The following is a 22,649-nucleotide window of genomic DNA, read 5'->3' on the forward strand; positions in this document are numbered from 1 at the left end:
TCATTGTAGTTTTGATTTGCATTTCTCTAATAATTAGTGATGTTGAGCAACTTTTCATGTGCTTCTTGGCCATCTGTATGTCTTCTTTGGAGAAATGTCTATTTAGGTCTTCTACCCATTTTTGGATTGGGTTGTTTGTTTTTGTAATGTTGAGCTGCTTGTAAATTTTGGAGATTAATCCTTTGTCAGTTGCTTCATTTGCAAATATTTTCTCCCATTCTGAGGGTTGTCTTTTCATCTTGTTTATGGTTTCCTTTGCTGTGCAAAATCTTTTAAGTTTCATTAGGTCCCATTTGTTTATTTTTGTTTTTATTTCCATTACTCTAGGAGGTGGATCAAAAAAGATCTTGCTGTGATTTATGTCAAAAAATGTTCTTCCTCTGTTTTCCTCTAAGAGTTTTATAGTGTCCAATCTTACATTTAGGTCTTTAATCCATTTTGAGTTTATTTTTGTGTGTGGTGTTGGGGAGTGTTCTAATTTGATTCTTTTACATGTATAGAGCTTTCTTTTAAAAAATAACCTTAATACGTATCACCGTGGAACTTTTGGAAACTATGGAAAATGATGACTAAAATAAACAGTATGCACAATTCCACAGATCTAGACTCAGTTGGTAGGTTCTTTGATTTTGGGCCTTTTGCCTTCTGCCTTCCTCAAATGCAGATGCAATGCCTAGAGGTATCACAGGCATCTTGCAAACTTGAGGATGAAATTCACATGCTGAGCATGAAGGAGCATAAAGATGGGAGCCGGGATTCTCAACAACATTGTTGAGACAACATTCCCGTTCTTTAGTGCCTAATTCTAAACTTTGAGTGGCTTGAGTTAAATAAACCTCTACCCTTTTAAGCCATTAATATAGCTTTCATTTTGAAGTACATTCAGAAAATGAATCACAAGTTTACAGCATGATGAATTTTTTTCAAAGCTGATATGTGTATAGTCATGTATGCTATTAATCCATGTGTAGATATGTAATATATGTATATCGAGAAAAAGACCATTACAATAATTGATTCCCAGTCACTCCCACTTCCTTAGGTAACCAGTATCTGCAAGTAACCATAAATTAGTTTTTTCAACTTCATGTGAATGGAATCACAATATTTTTTTCCTTTGTTTTTGGCTTCTTCTGCTCACCATTTATGAGATTTATCCATGCTGTTGTTTGTAGCATTATTTGTTCATTCTCTTTGCTATACAGTAGTACAATTTATAAATGCACCAATTTATTTATTCATCTGCTGTTGGTGGACATTTGAGTTGTTTCCAGTTTGGGGCTATTACAAATGGTACTGCTATGAACATTCTTGTACCTATCTTTTAGTGAGTATGTGTACCCTTTCTTCTGGGTAAATACCTAGGAACAGAATTGCTGGGTTGTGGCATGCCTATGTTCAGCTTTAGTAGACACTGCCAAAATATTTCCAAAGTTGAGTTCCAACCAGCACTGTGTGAGAGTTTCAGTTGTTTCATATCTTTGTTACCACTTGGTATTATTTGTCTATTTCTCTTTAACCATTCTGTTGGTTCTATAGTGGTACCACATTATGGTTTAAATTTGCATTTCCCTGATGGTTATAGAAGATGAACATCTTTGTCTATACTTATTGATTTATTGGCCATTTGGATATCTTTTTAAGTTTCCGTTCAAATCTTTTGCCCACTTTTCTATTATGTTGTCTGTCTGTTTGTTTGTTTGGTAGGATTCCTGTATATATTCTGAATATGAGTTCTTTGTTGGATATATATTTTGCAAGCCCCCCAACGTTTTGTAGCTTAATTTTTCACTCTCTTAGTGATTTTTGATAAACCAAAGTTTATTTTAGTAAAATTCAGTTTATCTTTTTTCCTTTACCATTAGTGTTTACCATTTTGTGTTCAATATAAGAAAGCTTTGCCTACCTTACCCCTGTAGTAATCGAGAGATTTTCGTATGTTTCTTTTTAAAAGTTTTCCTGTTTTATTCTAGCTTTCACATTTAGGTTACATATATAGATACTGATTTTTCATGTATGATATAAGGTAGAAATCAAAATGCAGCTTTTCCCTCATGGACAAAGAATTGATCCAGTCCCATTCATGGAGTATCATCCCTTCTCCAATGCACTGCAAAGTCACCTTTGTCAGCTTAAGCCATTTCAAATTGTTTTTTGTTGTTACCAGCAGCCAGAGAATCCCATCTGATGTATGTGTATGTGTATGAGTGTGTATGCAGTATTTTCCTTCATATCCTTAAATATTCATTGAGTATAATTTTTAATATGTGGTAAATATTCCATTATAATGATGTAGCATCATCTATTTAACCAATAATCTGATGCTGGACATTTGTTTCCAACTTGCGGTTATTATAAATGATTCTAAAATGAGTATCCTTGTCTATAAATATTTGCACATACATCTCATTATTTTCTTTCAGCAAGTTCTAGAATGGAATTATGAGTTAAAATGTACAAATTTTTAAAGCCTTTTGATAGATACTGCCAAATCAACATAGAGTTGAACACAACCTGAAAAAAGAAGCATGTGGAGAACGTGCTTTTAAAGTACTGCAATCCTGCAGTAGAGAAGCTGATAATACCACCTTTAAAATACACATGTATTCATTTAACTTTTGTTCTAATAAATTTCACTGATTTTTTTCTACTATTTACCTTCCTAATGACAATAGAATTCAGCAGATTGGAAATTACTTGCCCTAAATGTGAGATTGGCTGTCTGGGGATACAAAAAAATTTCAACATAAAAGCCTGCCTATTTATTTCTAGTACTTGAAGCTTAGAATGCAAGCAAGGGGAGCAGGTAGTCCTTATATTCATCACAGTATCCCTGCTGTCTCTTTCAGTTCATAGAGTCCTTTTTTCCTTTATTTTGCTGTTGCCATTTTCTTTTCTTTCGTAGGCTATAGAGGATGCAGGAATGGCATGGAGATAATATGGTGTTTTGGAGGCACGGAGGACTTGATTGGTGGGGGGAAGGGAGAGGTGGTGATAGGAAACTGCTCCTGAATACCCTAGCCCACAATTCTTCGAGGAAAGGAGAGATGGAGGAAAGGAGAGATGGAGGAAAGGAGAAGCAGCATCAGGGGAGGTGGAGTTCCCACTCTAAAGGGATTATGAAAGACTTAGAAAGACTGCACACTAATTGTAGTCACATCTTCTCAGACCGAGCAGACTGAGTGAAAGGTGCCACCATGGCTATTTCTGCAGAGTTTCGCAAAAGACACCCTTCTGAATTAGAGAAGGGGACTCTCGGTTGCCATGGTGATGCAGGGTTTAGTGGGAGGGCTCTGACTTACCTTCACAAAGGTGGGGATTTATTCTTCCAAGCAAAGTCAAAACTGTATCCCTTAAGGTTCAGGAACAGGGTCTTTGTGAGTAGATTTGGACGGCTGAGAAGGGCTGGCTGGAAGGTAAGCTACAGAGTCAGTGCCTGACTCTCCAACACTTGCAGGTCTGCCGTTGCCTCCTGGGCTGGCCCAGAGAAATCTGTCTGAGCCCAAAGGAAGGGCCCTTGTGTGGTTTGTGCCGGATCTAAAACAATGGTGGTTGGGTAATAATTATAAGCACTGGGGAGGAAACTGTTCTTTTACGTTTCTGACTGAGGAAGGTGATAGGGCAGAGGAACTGGAGGTGTGTATACCTTTCAGGAGGGGCTCATCCACCTCCACTGACCATCTGGGAAGGCACCTGGGCCTGTAGGAGTTGGAACCCTAAAAGGAAGAGAAGGAAATGGATGCTTTGGGGAGGGTTTCCCCAGAGGGCTTCATGCGTTCTGGCGGACAAGTCAAACCATGGCCAGACTTCAACAATCTTTGAATAAACATCTCCATTTTCATGCCTTTGTACTTTCTGTGGTATTGTTGCTATTGTTTGTTTGTGTTTACTTTCTTCATAATGTCCCTTTAGAAAGTCTCTGATTTTTGTCTTGGCCAAAGAAATGTGAAGAAAAAAATAGTTTCAGACTGTTGTAGGTTGACTTGTGTCTCAAAAATGTGTGTTGACATCCTAAGCCTGGTGCCTATGAACATGACCTTATTTGGGAACAGAGTCTTTGCAGATGTTGTCAACTGGAGTCGGGTGGGCCCTAAATCCGTGTGAGTGGAGAGATTCACCCACAGGGAAGAGGCCCATGTGAAGACGCAGGCAGGGGTTGGAGTGGTGCATCTAAAATTCAAGATGTGCCAAGGATTGCTGACAACCAGTAACCACCAGGCGCTCAGAAGAGGCAAGGAGAAATTCTCCTCTAGAGCTTAGGAGGGAGCATGGCCCAGCTGACATCCTGGTTTCAGACTTCTGACCTCCAGCCTGTGAGAGAACACAGTTCTGTTGTTTTAAGTCTCCCAGCGTGTGGGAATTTGCTATGGCAGCCCTAGGACATTCATGAGCAGGCCATGGGGCTTATAGCACCCCTGCTGTGGTGAGTGACACAGGAGATCTGAGCAAATATGTGGGTGGAGCAAAGACAGAACTGCACTTAGCTACAGAATGGTTCTTGCCTATAGCATTCCCTTACAGCTTGACTTACCCTCGTCACATTTGGGGATTCAGAGGCGCTGAGACCTTCCAAGGCACATTATGTAGTTCTAGTTGGACTTTAACTTTTTAAAAATTTTGGTGAAAAGCATATAACGTACCTTTAAAGTCGTAACAAACTTTAAAAGTGTGATTTAGGGATAAGTATATAGCAGTCTCCCCCTTACCCGTGGTTTTGCTTTCTGTGGTTTCAGTTACCCACGGTCAACTGTGGTCTGAAAATGTTAAATGGAAAATTCCAAAAATAAACAATTCATAAATTTTAAATTGCATGCCATTCTGCATAGTATGATGAAATCTCATGCCATCCTGTTCTATCCCTCCCGTGACAACGATCAGATCAACTGTCAAGGCAACACTTTATTTAATAACGACCCAAAGTGCAAGAAGAGTGATGCTGGCAATTCAGATATTCTTTTACATGCCTAATTTATAAATTAAACATTATCATAGGTATGTCTGTATAGGAAAAAGCATAGTATATACAGGGTTCAGTACTGTCTGCGGTTTCAGGCATCACTGGGGATCTTGGACCGTATCCCCCTCAGACGGGTGGAACTAACTGTATTCACTTTGTTGTGGTACCTGAACTTTTTTTAGTGTTAGCAGATAAATACTTTAAAAAAGTGATTGAAGTACAATTATTCTCACTCTTCACTCCCTGGACACTGATTATAAACCTGAGTCTTAGTGATGATTGTCTCTCTCTTAAGGGCACAAAGTTTACATTGAATCAAGCAGGTTAAAATGAGATTCTGGATTTTGAAGTTACAGTGACGTCATCTCCTAGCAACTAATCTTAAAGCCAATGTCGTGCTTCATTTGAAATTGTTATATTGGCTTTGGTCAATCAATGCTAGGTTTAAAAAATAAGACAGAATGTGTGGGAGGTTCTTGCTCCATTATGATAAATATTGTGACTACTCAAGGATGCTGCTGTGGACGATGGCATGTAGAATTCAATCAGTCTGGCACAGTGCCCACCGCTTTCCAGAATGAGGAGAAAGTTGGCAGTCGGAGGAAGAAAGGCTTTGTGGAGGAAGTGTCATCAGAGCTGACCTTCAGGAACAAGTCCAATGTTGTCACAGGCAACCCTGGGTTAGTTTTTACAGAAAGGGCAGAGGAGATCACTGGATCAGAGGTGAAAAGCACAGTGGTCACTCCTGTGGAAGGCAGCACATAGGCTGTCCCAAAGCCAGGAGGAGTCTTCCAGTCTGTCCTGAGCTTAATCCCAGTCTGCGTATAGGGCCTTATCAACCAAGACAGGTGTGTGGGGTGACCGGGAGGTTCTTCTTGGTCCCCTGGCTTTAATCTGATTCAGCATTGAGTCTGACCTTTCTGGGATGAACTGGCTCAGGTTGAGGAAGGGGTGCATCCCAATTCTTTCCAACTGCTGAGCCACCTGAGCCAATGGCTTTGAGTTTTTGACACTGAGGCTCCTCAAGCAGGAGCCTGTTGGAAGTGGGGAACATAGACACAACTCTCCTCTTCTACCCTCCCCTATGTTAGGACATTTTTGCTGCTGATGCTCATCTCCTATCTGCGGCACTAGGGGGTGGAATAGTAATTACCCATCTAGATTGTGGTGCAGCTGGACTGAAGTTCTGTCTATTCACTTGCCCCAGGGAAAGGCCAAGTCAGTCAGGTCAAGCATCTTCTTATCACACAGAACACACCCACCCTACTGGCCAAGTTCTACTTCTTTTGATGTCAGGGATGCAGACTAGGGCTAATTGGTTCCATTGAGAGAAGATTGAAAAAAAAAACTCTCTGTTTCTTTAGTCAGGATGGTGCCTCAACATCAACACCCTGGAAAGCTCCATAGCTTATAAACCAAAGTTTGATTTCTTGCTTTTGCTGTATGTCTATTGTGAGTTGGCTGTGGCTGTGTCCCATCTTATCTCTACTCTGGGACTGAGGCTGATGCAGTAGGCCCTAACTAGAACATTGCTATTTCCTGCTGGGGAGTTCAGTGAACCACCTGTTAGCTTTTAAAACTTCTGCTTGGAAGTCATCTAAGGCTCTTCCACTACAATTCCACTGGCCAAAGTCAGTCATACGGCCAAGTCTGCTGTCAGTGGTACAGGGAAAAGATAATCCTCCCCCAGGGAATAGTATGAGATAATTGTGGAAAATAATACAATCTGCCACATTTGGTCACTGAGGGAGTTATTTCTCAATTTTATTGTAAAATTACCACCTTAACTTACACATACTGGTAGGATGTTTATATGCCATCTTTGAAACAGTGGGAGAATCTGAGTGATAAGTACCACTGCCTGGATGGTTAAAGGTCTTTCAGGTTGCCTGAGTTGAGCAGCAATAGATGCAAAGTTCAAGATGTGATTTAGGTTGGAGGAAGGGGGTGGGAGGCATGCTTGGGGAAGAAGGTGGAGCCTGGGTGTGGAGGGCCTTAGGCACTAGGGAGTTTAGAATTATTCTTTAGGCAGTGAAGTTCCATGGAAGATTTGAGTGATGGGATGCCCCCTCTTCCTAGAAAGATCCCTGAAGGTGTTATTAAGGATTAATTGAAGACCAGGTACCAGTTAGAAACCATCACTAGGAAAGTAATGATGATTTTAGAGTTCTTTTGGGAAAAAGGAGATAAGGATGGTTAAAATCCAGAATTTGATTTCAGTTTCAGACATATTTGCCTTTCTTATTTATTTATTACTTATTTATTTTTTAATTTACTTATTTACTTATTTTAATTAAAGTATAGTTGATTTACAATGTTGTGTTAATTTCTGCTGTACAGCAAAGTGTACATATATATACAGTTATACATATCTATATACATACATTCTTTTTAAAATATTCTTTTCCATTATGGTTTATCATAAGATATTGAATATAGTTCTCTGGGCTATACTGTAGGACCTTGTATTTTATCCATTCCATATATAATAGCTTACATCTGCTAACCCCAACCTCCCACTCCATCCCTCCCCCAACCCCCTACCTCTTGGCAACCACAAGTACGTTCTCTATGTCTGAGTCTGCTTCTGTTTCATAGATAGGTTCATTTGTGTCATATTTTAGATTCCACATATAAGTGATACCATATGGTATTTGTCTTTCTCTTTCTGACTTACTTCACTTAGTATGATAATCTCTAGTTGTATCCATGTTGCTTCAAATGGCATTATTTCGTTCTTTTTTATGGCTGAGTAGTATTCCATTGTATATATGTACCACATCTTCTTTATCCATTCATCTGTTGATGGACATTTAGGTTATTTCCATGTTTTGGCTATTGTGAATAGCGCTACTATGAACATAGGAGTGCATGTGTCTTTTTGAAGTATAGTTTTGTCTGGATATATGCCCAGGAGTGGGATTGCTGGATCATATGATAATTCTATTTTTAGTTTTCTGAGGAACCTCCGTACTGCTTTCCATAGTGGCTGTACCAATGTACCTTCCCACCAACAGTGTAGGAGGGTTCCCTTTTCTCCACACCCTCTCCATCATTTGTTATTTGTAGACTTTTTAATGATGGCCATTCTGACTGGTATGAGGTGGTACCTCACTGTAGTTTTGATTTGCATCTTTCTAATAATTAGCCAAGTTGAGCATCTTTTCATGTGCCTATTGCTCATCCATATTTCTTCTTTGGAGAAATGTCTCTTTAAGTCTTCTGCCCATTTTTCAATTGGGTTGTCTGGTTTTTTTTTGTTGAGTTGTATGACAGACATATCTGCCTTTAAAATATCTGCCTTTGAAGTATTATAGCTGGATGATTCTGGAGAAGTTCCTCTTCCTCTCTAAACCTCAGTTTCCTCCATGTAAGATGGGGATGATAATCATAGTATTATCTTCCATGGTTTGTTGTGGGGACTAAATAAAGTAACACATAAACTGCTTAGCAAGAAGCAGTACACCTAGAAAGCCCTTATACATGGAAAAGCAGAGACTTTAGAATCTATAGGATTTGGTAATTGCATGTGAACAGCAAGGATGAGGGAGGATTTGAAGAAAGTATCAAGGTTTCTAGGCTAGGGAATAGTAGTGCCATTTATCTACACAGGAGTTGGCAATGGTTAAGGGAGAAGAAACACTGAGCCTGACATCCCAGGAGGACAGGTGTGGGGAAGGTTCCCAGCAGGTGCTTAGAAACCTTAGCTTGGCTCAGGAGACAAGACTTGTGCAATGAATCATTTGCTGATTGTGCGGACAGATGATTTCTTGGGGCTCTGCTGCAGAAAGTAATTTTATACATTTGAGCACACCTGTGTACCACCAAGAGCTGGGGGAAGAGACTTTTGTCCAGGCTGAAGATTCATTAGGCCAGTGGTTTCAAACTCGAGTGCATCAGAATTACTGGAGGGCTTCCTAAAGCCCAGTGTTTCTGATTCAGTTAGGTCAAGGGTGGGTCCTGAGAAGAGGCATTTTTAACAAGTTCCTAGGTGGTGGTGGTGCTGATGATCAGGAGACCACACTCTGAGAGCCGCTGCCTGAGGGTGTTGTAGGGCTCCGAAAGGAAGAGCCTCTTTTGTGAGCTGGGGCCTAACAGCTCCCATGTGGAAGAGGCCTTATGACCTGTTTTCCTTGCTCGCATGCTTTCCTCATCAGTGAGCACTATTTTAACTGATGGCTACTTCTTTCCGAAGCACCATTGCTTTCCAAAGATGCTGAGAAAAGAAATCTCTGGTGTTTCATTTCCAAGCATAGAATATCCGGGGTTGGGGAAGGAGGGTGGTGTCCAGAACAAGGCAATGGAGGCATCACAATCAAAAAAGCTACAGGCAGGAGCCGAGACGTGGGGTGAAGCCAAGGGCTTGGGGCTGCTCCTCCAGAAATGGCGTCCAGCTTCACAGGCTTGGTGTGTATGCGAGAAACAGAAAGCCAGCAGCCTCTTAGTGGCTGGCATGTGAGATATAAGGTGGGGGGGGAGGGGCTGGGGGAAGCAATTCAGACTGGTGGCCCCGTCATAGTACAAATTGATTGTAAGTGGATTTTAATTTTTTTATACCAAATGTTCTTCAGGAAAAATGAACATGATTCTATGGCTCAGGGACAGACAGAAAGGCCAATGGAATGGACTTGAGTGCCCAGATACTGACCCAATATGTATGGAAACTTGAAATGCCATGGAACTAGCACTGATATTAGTGTGGAAAGGATGCCTATTCAATAAATGGTACTGGAACATTTAGCTATTGGGGAAAAAATTAGATACTACAAATTTCTTATTTATACTTTCTACAAGCAAGAATGATAGCCTATATAACCATGATAGAACTACCAAAATCAGAAAATTAGTACTGATACATTACTATCATCTAATTCTCAGACCCCCATTCAAGTTTCATTAATTGTCCCCAAAATGTCCTTTATAGCAAAAGTATATGGTTCTGAATCACACGTTGCATTTAGTTGTGTCTCTTTAGTTTTCATCAATCTGGAACAATTCCTCAGTCTTTTCTTGACTTTCATAATCTTGACTCTTTTGAAAATTATAGGCAAGTCATTTGTAGAATAATCAATTAGGGTTCCCTGATGTCTCCTTATGATTTGATTCAGGTTGAGGTTTTTTGGTAGGAATACTGCAGAAGTGATGCTGAGTCCTTCCTGACTTATAAGATGTTAGGAAAAAAAAATCCTATAAAAATACCTACCAAATGATTATTCCATTTACATAATGTTAAAAAAAACCCTACAAACTAAATATTTTTAGAGATACATATGTATCTAGTAATGCTATAAAGAAAATCAAGGGAATGATAACACAAATTCAAGATTCAGGATAAACAAATTCAGAATAATGATAAAATCTAGGGAAGAGGGAGAGGAATGTGTTTGAGAAGAAATTTATAAAGACTTCATCTGTTATTTTATTCTTTATGCCTTACACATAAATTGCAAATCTTCTTTGTTTGCATGAAATATTTTGTAATATTTAAGAAAAATTTATTTCAGACCCTCATTTCTCTGATTTTGCAGTGGGATAATGGAAATTTCTCCTGGTCATTGAGCTAGCATTTGGAAACCATGTCCTTGCTCACAATGATGGTGCAGAATGATAGTCTTTATGTATACCTGTTGCCCAGCCTAATTATTAATAGCGCTTTCAAAAGTATTCCAGTTTGGAGGATAAATTATATTAAGTTCTACCTACATGTATATGACACCTTCATTTGCAAGAGTTCAGAGTGCTTAAAGAACTATTTCCTCCTTTCAGACCTCATTCATTTTATAGATGATGGGAAAGCATCCCTGAAAGAATCAATGATTGAACTTGGTCCTGCAGTTGGCCAGTCCCAAAGCTGGAACAGGGCAAGGGTCTGGAGAGGCCGGGTCACAGGAGCAGCACTTATATTTCTATAGGCAAATCCATGTGGAAAGCCAAATTATTATTGGAAGATTGATTGGAAACTATGCAATTAGATCAATTGGAGTTAGTTGGAATTAGCGCTATCAGTGTTTGGCAAACTAATAAAATCCCATTAGTCTTTGTCTCTCTAAACTGAGAAGTCTTGATTTTTCTCTCATTCTTCCCTATCCAGAAACTTCAATTAATTATTTAGTGTTCTTTTGCCCCATTGTTTCAATTCCTAATATGCCTTCTTTGGCACATATGTATGCACAATAAAGAGTAGCTTCTTCTACCCTTTATTGTTACTGTCATCATCACTACTATTGTCATTTTCATTATCGCACACATACTCTGGTTTCCAACATCCTCATTAAATATACAAAAGCATTCACTCTAGTTTCAGCCCCAGCAATTGAACCCGGTTAATTTCCTTAATAAACCTCCAATGACTCCTAAGTTCCATATTGACTAGCATAGTTCATGTACTGAGTTATCACACTGTGGTTTTAATTTGTATTTCTTTATGATGTTGTACACTTTCTGGGATATAATAGAAAATTCAGATATTATTTTACAGGTATAATTTAAATTCTTTCTCCCTAAATATGTAACTGAACACTTTTTCTCCCTGATCTTTTATCAAGGTTCTCGTCCATTCATCTATCATTGAGGGACCACTCTGTGGTTTGCCCTGATCAGATTATCATTTAATAACCTGAAGAGTCTTCTGAAAACTGGAGGATTCGTGAGTGTTTCTTTTTTTTTTTTTTTTTTTTTTCGTGGTACGCGGGCCTCTCACTGCTGTGGCCTCTCCCGTTGCGGAGCACAGACTCCGGACGCGCAGGCTCAGTGGCCATGGCTCACGGGCCCAGCCGCTCTGCGGCATGTGGGATCTTCCCAGACCGGGGCACGAACCCGTGTCCCCTGCATTGGCAGGAGGACTCTCAACCACTGCGCCACCAGGGAAGCCCTCGTGAGTGTTTCTTACTCTGCATTTAATTTTTAAAATTTAAATGAGTGCTCCCTAGAAACTTTATTGTGGTTCCTTCTCCATTGAAAGATCAATTTACTTATCCCTAGCCTTTGTTTTCTGTCTTAAACCCGTGTTCTCTTCATGACAGTATTTTCCAATCTCCAACCAAATCCCTAAAAATACAGTTTTTAGGAGTGAGGTGTGTGTGTGTATGCGTGTGTCTGTGTGTGATTACATCAGAAGTTTGGGAAAATGCAGATGATGAACTTAGCGACGTCAGGTTTACATCCTTAACTCCTTGCTTGATGAAACCAATCACATTTTGGTTCAAGTTTCAGCCAAATTCCACTCTGAGTGATGTGATGACTGTAAGTGAGGGAAAGTCCTTTCTGCTCTTTTACTGCATTTCAGCATTTTGGAGGAAAAAGAAGGGAGGTTGACAGGCAAAGTTGTTAAATGTTAAACCAAAACCTGAAAAAGTCATTGAATGCAAAATAATTCAAACTCCAAATGAGAGAGTTCAGGAGGGACTTAGAATGAAAGGGGAAAAATGTCCAACCAGCAGTAATTGAGGGAAAGGTCAAAAGGAAGATGGAAGTCTCCCTGTCCAGAAGAAAGGGCTACTCTGTCTTGATTGCCTCCCCCACTCCTCCTTTTTTAAATTAGAGATGAGGAAGGTGACAAACTCTAGAGAAGATAGATGGAGGGAGATCAAGAAACTCTGGCTGAGCAAGCGTTGCAGGGGCGGAGGGTGAGAGGCCCCACCTCATGCTTAAAAGGATCTGAGAACTGGGAGAAGAGCTGCCAACAGCAGGAGTACCAATTAAGGAGGGTGACCTTACAGAAATAGAAAAAAATGACCTATCCCTGAGATCTAGAGGGAAAGGAGGACGATGTTAACTAGTTAGGAAAAAAATAGTTACCTATTGGAGCGTGAAAAGACTTTAGAAGTCATGGAAACCAAACCCTGCATTTTACAGATGTGCCAATAGCTGAGAAGAATGAGCCATCAGAGTCCAAACTGGTGCGCCACAGTATAGTATGTTTGCATTTGAACTAATAAAAAATAATGCCCCCCAATCTTCAAAGAAGTTGTATGCTCCTAGAAGATACACTCTTCTGACCTTGGGGCTTCTGGTAACCCTTAGGACCATCATACCCTGGTTTGAGAAGCACCAGATTAATCCACTTGCCTAAGAATTACAGCTTGTTTCATGAGATGATTTAAAATTGTAATTTTAAGTATCTGGAAAGCAGTATCATCATCGTATTTGGTGCTTAAGCAATACTTCCATATGTTTTGATTATTCCAATACATAGGTAGGGTATTTGATCAGTGTTGTGGTTCAAGTTTGGTGCTGTACACTTGGTGGCTGCGTGGATCGGGGCCAAGGAAGAAAAGTGGCTTCATTCCTGTCACCTTCATACCCAGCCTGGGCCTGGCTCAGGCTGCTAGGACAGCCTCTAGCGGTCTTCCCGCCTCCTGTTTTGCCCCCTCCCAACCTATCTTCTGTGCCAGTCTTCAGAGTGACTTTTCTAAGATGCAGATCTGAACATACCACTCTTGGGGGCAACTCACAGGCCACAGGTTAAATTCCAAACTCCTTAACCTCCAGATCCTCCCCTCTGTCATCCCCTCACTTGTGGTTCCCCTCCTAACACTGTGCATTCAAGCTTTTATTACTCTTAGCTCATCAGGCCAGCCTCAGGCAGCTGTATCTTTGCTAGCATTTCTCCTCTGCCTAAGATGTCCTTTTCCCCTTCCTCCTCTACCTGGACAACGTGTACTCATTGCTCAAGACTCAAAACAACACTTTCCTTGCACTCGGTTAAAATGGACCCTCCCTCCGATAGTGTCTCACTCCTTCCAGGACATACATTTATCATAACACCTCTTAATGCACTTGTTTGTATACATATCCATGTTAGAGAAAGCAGTGGTTTTCAAACTTTAAAGTGCACAGTCCACGTAAGGATCATCTAAGGAATTTCTTTAAAATGCAGAAATTTCTTGTCCTCCTCTTCAGAGATTCTGACTCTAATTCAGGAGGCCATCAGAGGGGTTCATGAGCATCTCCGGGCCTAAGGAGAGCATCCTCTAAATCAGAATAGTCTTCACCTGCCTGAAGCACCATTTTTCCAAGGGCAGAGGACACTGCTGATTTGTTCCACCTGCTTCTCCGCAATCATTAACTCACAAGAGTATCAACCTGAGAGATCCCAACACCCCCCTTCCTCCCCTCCCACTCTCTTGGGGGTGAAATATGCAAAACTCATTTATATTCCCACAAGTAGGTGAGAATAACATTCTGGGCCATCACCATTCAATAATGGAAGCTTTGTGCAAAGTAGTGACAGGTGAGAGGAATGATTTCATTTTTCACTTTGACAATTGGGTGAAGCAGATTCCTGGCAGTTCTGCAAAGGTTTTGTGCCCACATAGTTACCCAAGGGATCTGCTTAGCAACCAAGAGATGCTGCAAGGAGAGGAAAAGCAGATTCTTCTCTCAGTGGCATCTTGTAACTGAGATGCGGAAGCACAAAGAGAAGAGGCACCTCTGACCTAGGGTTCCCGCTTGTTCGCTGGTCTCCAGAGAGGCCTGCCCTGAATGCCCTGGTCCCTGTCCCCTCCCTAGAGCCCATGCAGAACTCACTGTGCGGGAAGCATCGTTCCCTAAGGGGCTTGGCTATGCTTAACTGGATTTCTTCTTTGCTCAATGATCTTATCTGACTATAAAATTCAGCCTGTTTGTTGGAGGTTCTGAGAGAGTTCAGTATAGCACCCGTCTTCCATGCTTGGGTTTTGAACTGAGAAATAAGACAAAAAAGTAGGCAAAAGACAAAAAAATATGACCAGTTCACTGATAAAGTTGATATTAGAGAATGGGGCTTATACCTGCAGGCAAGTGGGCTTCCTAATATTGACTCCCAGAGCTGAACTGAATGCCCAAATGACAGCCCCTCCAACCTTCCTCCCAAGAGCTGGGGCGATCTAGAGGATGTGCTCTGGGCTGGTAGGTGGGCTCCATGAAGGAAGGGGATTGGCAGGAGCTGGGAAGTTCAGTGTCTCTTCTAAACCCACCAGTCTGGTGACTACTCCTTTGGTCTCCCTGAATGGAGGGAGTCGGGGCAGGGAGAAACCGCAGTGGTACTTGCCTTCACATGGCAGAAAACATCAGACATGGGTCCAGGCATTCCTACAGCCCAATTATGTTTACTGTTAAAGATTTGGAAATTACAGAAAGTATAAAGAATAAAATAAAAATCAGTCGTAATCCCAGAGATATATTTCTTCTATTCTAAGGCACATATTTCTCACTTTCTAATGTTCCTTAAATTGGGATGTATTTTACAGTTGATATATGTTTAGTGTCCTATTATTGTTTCTCCCTAAAAGACTTTTGTTAAGCCTCTGGTGCCTCATTCAGTTGTTAGTATCTTCAAAATGAGGAAATATGGCCAATTTTTGTTGTTTTTTAAAGATAAGGATTATACTACAGCATCTTCCTGTGTCAATAGGTAGTGACAATCTGATGGATAATGACTGCAAAATAGTCCATCATCTGAATGTACTAGAATGTATTTAACTAAGCTCTACCCCTTGGCATTTAAGTTGTGGGGTTTTTTGGTTTGCTTTGTTTTTTTAGGATTGTAGATAATGTTGTGATAGACTTCCTTTTACCTAAGTCTTTGCTCCAAATATGATTTTTCACCCCTTAAGGGATGGTCCACAAATTCAGGATATTAACTTTTTAAAAGCATTGGTTTCCTGTGATCATATTGTCCTTCAAAAAGGTTCTCCAGCTTAGCCTTCATCAGTATTGTCAGAGCGCTCATCCTTCAGCATAGCCAGTGGCGTTGAATATTACAGGTCACTGTCATCAGGTGGAGGGTCTTTCTCTGAATTTGAAGGTTGTCAGTCCTCAATGCTTCTCCTGTCACTCTTTCTCCTCCCTCTTTCCCTCCCTCCCTCCCTCCCTCCCTCCCAGTCCAGCCCAGAGTCTCCTGGGAGAAGCAGAACAAGTACAGAGAATGAGGATGAGCACATGCAGGCTCCCTGTTGCCACAGACCTTTGCTGCCACCCCCCACCTAGTACCTGGGGGAGAGAGGCACCCCTGAATGGCCTCGGGCATCCACAGCTCCCTTCCCCTCTGTCCACACTCACAGCTCCGGTGGCAAGGTGGCACCACGGCCAAGCACTGCCCAGGGAGCTGGTGGGCCAAGCGCTGTCCTAATGCCTAGAGCACGCTGCTTGAGGCTCCTCCCTGCACCTCCTTCTCTCCTCTCTCTACCCCAGGGCTCAGGATTGGAGGAACCTTGAGCTTCCTCTGGAGGCCAGGAAGCACCACTGATGTGGAGGTCTCCGTCTAGCCATCCCAGAGGCAGCAAGGGAAGCCTGTGGCCTGGGTTTGATGCCATGCAACACATTTTAATAAGCATCCGCCGTAGGAAAGGCAGTATTAAGTGCGGTAGGAAAGACAAGGTTTTATTTCTGTCGAGAGCTTTTATGGCACCAGTTCCACGGATCCCCACCCCACCCCGACCCATCTGCTCGCTCCTTGGGTACAGGCAGGAGACTTCTCTGGGTACAGAACTACAGAAAGCAGCAGATTGGACTGTGGCAAATGCAAACCTGGCATGTTTCCTGGGGGAAAAAACCCTTTTCTTTCGGCTCTTGGTTCCCCAGAGAATAATGTACCCAAACAAAGTGGATCCTGTCACTATTCCTCAACAGGACAGTTTTTACCCAGGTTAAGTAGAGAATTCCACAGCCTAAAGTTGGGCCTAAATATACCCAAATCACACTGAATTCTTTACCTGCTTCTCCACCTGATTCTCTTATTTGATACTCAGAGACTTTAGGTCCAGCTTTTTAGAGTGGAATTTGGTTGGACTTTTCCTGGTAAGACGGTTCATCAGATCTGGTGGACCAAACTCCTCCAAGCTATGACAGTTTATGTTTAGACACTTTCTGGAATTAAGGGGCTCACAGGCTCTCTGAGCCATGCCTTCTACACTGGGGTAGCTCACCAGTAACAGAGCCAGCGGAGCATTCTCAAGGGGCACCACCAGGGACGGCACCATCAGGGACAGGAGTGAAGGGCAGTTGGGATGGCCAATCTCAGGTGTAAGGAAGATACCCTTCACCAAATAGGCGGGAACGTAGTTTGCAGAGTATGCAGTAGTGGGGCAGACCCCATCTTGGGAAGACGGCCCCGCTTGGGGACTCCTCCAAAGGGACTCAAAGGGGATTTGGAGGCAAATTACATAGTGTCAGCATCTCATCAATCCAGTGGAGCTCTGAGAGTTGAGCCAGGCATCCTGGGCGTGCTGATGTCTGCTCATCTCCTCAGAATGGCATCCTTTTCCCCATGGCAGAGCGGAGAAGAGTGGGGAAGCTTAGAGTAGGACACACAGATCTTAGGCAGGCCCCGAAGATCCTCAGAGCACAGGAGAGGCAGAAATGGATGGAGGCCCACAGGATTATTTTTCCTAAGGTTCCATGTGTACAATGAGGTTTACTGCCTGGGGGCTGGTGGGCTTTAACATTTAGAGCTCTCCAGCTGGTTGAGGAGAGGGTCTTTGTCAAACAGCACTGAACTGGGGCGGTTCCTCTGTTCAGAGAAGAGAGGGGAGCCTTCAGGGGCAGCAGGAGTGACCGTGACCTCCAACCTGTCTATGGGGAGCTCCCCACTGTTCACATTATTATGGGGGCTACAACTTCACTGACCATTTGGAAAACAAATCATGTAAAATAAAAAATGTATATATATACACACATATATGTGCATATACACATACATATATATATATAATATATATGAAGAACAGAAAGGTTATGACCTTTCTGAAGATTTAATTTCAAAAAACAAAGGAAGACTGAAATATTAAGATGGGCTTAAAATCAAACATATTAAACACAAAGTTATGTCAAAATAAGTTTAAAAATAAGCACTTTGAAGTTTCAAAATACATAAAGAAGAAATAATTAAAATAAATTGGGTTTTAAAATGAGAGAAATAAAAGTCTTCAAGTTCAAAAAATAAGATGTAAGAAAGTTTGTGTCTAGGAAATTGGAAGAAAAGTTATTCTGATAAAAGAATATTAGGGTTTTTTTTCCAAAAGAGACACTCCAACTAGACGAGATTTAAAATAAGACAAATGGCTGAACTCCAACAGGGGATTAAAAACATAAAAAATGAAGTGATACATAATTAAAATCAAACCCAAAAGCCATGAGGTGAGAAGTTTAAAACATGTTAGTAAGTGAAGCTAATGATAACATGGGATTTGTAAACACTATATAAAATTAAAATATACATATGTAGGATAGAGTGAAAATGAAGAGTTTTAAAATTTAGAGTTGGGTGAAAGACAAAGGGGGTGAGGAAGACACAGGTCAGCTGTGTGGACACAGCGTCTCCCTGGAAGTGGCCAGCACCTCAAGGGGTGCCATTTATTTTGGGGGGTGAAGAGCCAGGTGACAGGAAGTCAAGAGCCCCTCTTTCCCTCCTTGTCCCGGACGTTGCCCCACAGGCCTGGATTGTGCTGACCCTGCTCCTTGGTTCACCCTCCCTATACGAGAGGCCCTGAAGGAAAGGAACGTTCTAGAGCCCTCGATCTTGCTGGGCTGTGCTCCCAACCGTCAGCCCCACTCTCCCAGGAAAAGAAGACATGGAAATGGGTGAAAAGAGAATACAGATTGAGGGTAAAATGTCTAGAACTGTGAACTGTTCACTGACACCTCCTTTTGATGTCTTCTGCACCAGAACATAAATACCAGTGGCAGGAAGTTCATCTTCTGTGAAGTTGCTAAAGCTACCCCATATGTAATTATATATTCTTACTGTATTGGCTCAAAATTGTGCAGAATAAAGTGTAACCTAAAGCGAAACCAAAAATAGTTACTTGGTTTCCTTTGCCAAATTTCCTTGAAAAATATAAATGCCTGAGAGTTTAAAGTTAGGTAGTCAGCTAACGAGTATTCGTTGAGCATCCTGTGTTTGGAGGCCTGCAAGCCTCCCTAGACGCAGTGAGGCCAGACCCCCTGGCCTCGCTGTGCCCCAGAAGGGCACGAGGCCTGATCTGGGCTAGTTGTTGTTGCTGGTAGCCTTACCTGCTCCTCCAGGGTCTCTTCTTGGCCCACTACTAAGACACCCAGGTGTTTTCTTTCTTTTTTTTTTCCTCTTCTCTTTGAAAACATATTTTTCTGCAAACAGGTGAGCATTTTGTAAAAGTGCTGTGCTTTGTTTTACTTCCTTCACTGGCTTTCTTCTGCCTCAGATCACACTGAGGGTCTGACCACACTGCCTGAGCAGGGAAGGAACCTTTGTAAGAGCTGAGATCACATTTTAAAATTAATTTCAGACTTTTGTGTTTCTGTTTATGACTGTGTAACCCAGTTTCCCCAAGCCTACTGGTAACAGAGAAGTCCTATGAACCATAATAACGCAATAACAGCCTAATAAATGCACCTCCAAGTCATCCATATTTTCGGGGGGCAATTGGTGGTGGTGCATGGGAGGGCCATGGACCAAGAGAAGACCAAGAGAGGACAGAGGGGGTGAAAGCCTGCCGCTGTAGCGTCCTAGCATGGCCTACCTCCCCTAAAGACTCCCCTAATACACACACACACACACACACACACACACACACACACAAAATGAATCCCCTAAACTGTGTCACATATCTAAATATTTAACTTCAGATTTAAATTAATTTAAATGAAATAAATTTAAAAATTCAGTTCCTCTCTTGCACTAGGCACATTTCAAGAGCTCATGAGCCAGATGTGGCTAGTGGCCACTCTACAGACCAATGCAGATATAGAATGTTCCCACCATCAGGCAAAGCCAAGCCAACCCTACTGTGTGTCTACTCGGAACACTGCTCACGAGCCTGGCTTCACAGGGCTCGTCCTTTCTGGTGGGAGTTAGTCACAAACAGTATTAATAGAAACTCAATTCTGATGCCCTCCCTTACCTTCACCTGTGCCGAAAGAGGGAACCAGCCTGGGGGAAAGAATGTCAGAAGATACACAATTTCAAGAACTGAAATTATTTTTCTTCAATGTGAAAGTGACAGAAAGAACAGATGGCACTTTTTAAAAAAATGAAAATCTGAGATCAAAGAGAAGGAAAGAGTCAAGCGTGAGTCTTCGGGCTGCTGTGGATTCTTCCCTGACCACCCCCCAGCCAACTCAGTAGGATCATTGTTGTTTCTGTGAAGCTCTTAGTTTCAAGATTTGGGTTGCAGAGAGAACTCTTACTTTTATATTCAATTGAAAAGAAGATACTTGCTTTTACCCAGACTTCTTACGATACTATGATTTCCCATCCTGCCTGCCTGCTGGCTGTTTTGTGTATGAGGCAGAACAGATAAGCTTTGACCTTGGAGCTGCTCCGTGGGATTTTCCGCAGATGGTTCTCAATAATAAGGTGTTTGCTCATTTGTTTCTAGGTTCTTTTATTTCAAAATAAAAGTGCAACCAAATTGACCCATGGAGAGAAAACAGATTAGGCAGAAAATAGCATCTCTTGGAATTTCTTATGTAACTCAGTCTGATTCCACCTGTGAAATTGTCCCACCAGGATGCTGGCAATAATGGAACAGGGCAGGCCAAGGGGAGGTCAAGCAGAGACCTTGGTTCTGGGCAGGCACATGCGAGGGCCAGGAAAGTCAGCTGAGGCTGAGAGGACAGGCAAGGGCCATGGGTTTAGAGTGAGAAGCCAGAGTCCTGGAGGTCAGTGAGAGGGTGAGCCCCGTCTCTCCTAGCAGGCGCCCCAGAGCTGGGCTCAGGCCATTCCCAACCAGCCTGGTAGAGGCAAAGAACAAAGTGGAATCCGTGCATACTAGAGCTGAAGGGACTCTTGGGATCCTCTTCCGGTGTTCCCCCAGAGAACTTGAACATAAGGAGCACCTTGTGTGCGGGTTGAGCACACAGCCCTGGGACTTGCACATACCTCCTGAAGTCTGGTCCCCTGGGTATCTGGTAAGCACCTCTGGAGACACCGATCTCAGAAAGTCAGGGCAACACTCATCTCTCCATCCAGTGGTTTTTGAGCTGAGCCCCACAGAGCCCTGAGGTCTCTCAACACTTCTTTGGAGCTACAGAAGGATGCAGTCAAATGAAGGGGAAGGATTGAGTGGGTGAAACTCGAGACCTCGCCACCCACTACAATCTGATGATGGTGAATAGTAGTCACAAGTGCTTAGCCAACCCTTCTATGGGAAGCGCTGTACATGCACTATCTCAACACTCCCTGTAATCACTCTATGAAGTAGGTATTATTATAATTCCTATGTTATGGATGAGAAGACTAGGGCTCGGCAGATAAGCAACTTGCTCAAGGTCACACAACTAGTAAGTGACAGAGCTGAAACGTGAATGATAAAACTCCTCACCATCACATGACACCAATCTTGAAGAAGCTCTGTTTGCATTTGTTTTATGTGTTATTGGGTGTCTTATAGTATTTAGTCTATAAAATGGGTTCCACTGCTCGTACAGGTGTGAAAATACATCTCTAGTCTGATCCCTACCTTTTATACAAGAAGAATCAAAGGCCCAGAGAGGTGACTTTGCTGTCACAAGGTCACAAAATGAGGACACCAAGTTTGGTGATCTGTCCTGAACAAGGCTGGTGGTTTCCCTGAGGGAAGAGCTCTGAGCTCAGCTCTGCCCCAAGCCAGCAGTGTGCCCTTAGCCAGTAGGGTCTGCCACCTTTCCACATGCAGACTGGAGGGCTGTTGCTTGATTTCCTAGGGCTGGCCGACAGCATCTGGTGAGAAAGAGTTATAGCCCCCGCGGGGGGCTGGATCCGATACTAGGGACATTTAGCCAAAGGGGAAAACAAAGGTCACGGTTTATAGTGATTACATTTCTCATCTTCTTACGAGGACCATGGCTCCTCTGTTTGCCTGCCCATCGCCCCTACAACTGCAGCAGAATCTGACCCTCTTTCATTTCTGTTCTAATTAATGTCTATGTGGATTGGGGGCTTCCTGAAAGGATGAAATATTTTCTTCTAGCGGCGGCTGTATTTCAGGTGCTGGTGACTTATTTCTTCTTCCCTGGATCTGGTTCATCAATCACCCGGAGATGTTTTGCAACGGAAGAGCAAATGCATTTCTCAGAGCAGCAGCCTCCACCCTTGTCCCTAAGCCAAAGTCAGGCCATCAGGAAAGGGCTTGGGAAACAGCCAGCCCCTGTCAAAACACGCCATCTGGGAAGTAGATGAGCTGCCTTGTGCTTCCCCTGGGGACTGGACACACCACAAGACGCCTGCGAGGCCTGCTCCTGGAACGTTTGGGTGTCTGTTTGCTTACCGTCCCTCTGAGGGCGAGAAGGGTTTTCAAAGCTGCACACTCTTTGCTTGGGGAACCCAGCTGAGCCTCCAAGCTAATTTACTTGATTGAATGTCCAAGACCCAGTGTTTTTTCCAGGGCTGCTGGCAAAACTATCTTTCCATGTTGAGAAATCAGTCTTCCTCACTTGGCTGAAATGGCTTTTCAACATGTACATTTGAGAGAGGCCTTCATTCTGTAGGATATTCTTGAATCATGTGCCTCCGGACAATGCTGTCTCTTGGAAGGGCTTAGATTAGATGGGATCTTGACTCCACTTATGGCTTCCTTGTCCTCTCAGGATTCTAAAGAGGGAGGTTCGACCAGGTAGCCTTTCAGCATTTCTTTTCATCACCTAACACATGGATCGCACACAACTTCTGCTTGCATTATCCAAAGTGGTAGTATCCCTGATATATCTTGGCAGAAAGTCCCACACTAAGCAAACCTGCCCAAGGAAACCTGACATT

The 22,649-nt window shown here is 42.5% G+C and overlaps 1 long non-coding RNA gene across 1 annotated transcript in view; it reads left to right on the top strand.

The window, feature by feature from the left end:
* The window catches only part of LOC132518126 (uncharacterized), a 36,419-nt gene that overhangs the window by 11,067 nt on the left and 2,703 nt on the right, over nt 1–22,649 (top strand). The gene's annotated exons all lie outside the window — the stretch shown is intronic.

Source organism: Lagenorhynchus albirostris, chromosome 3, assembly GCF_949774975.1.
Source record: "Lagenorhynchus albirostris chromosome 3, mLagAlb1.1, whole genome shotgun sequence".
NCBI lineage: Eukaryota > Metazoa > Chordata > Mammalia > Artiodactyla > Delphinidae > Lagenorhynchus > Lagenorhynchus albirostris.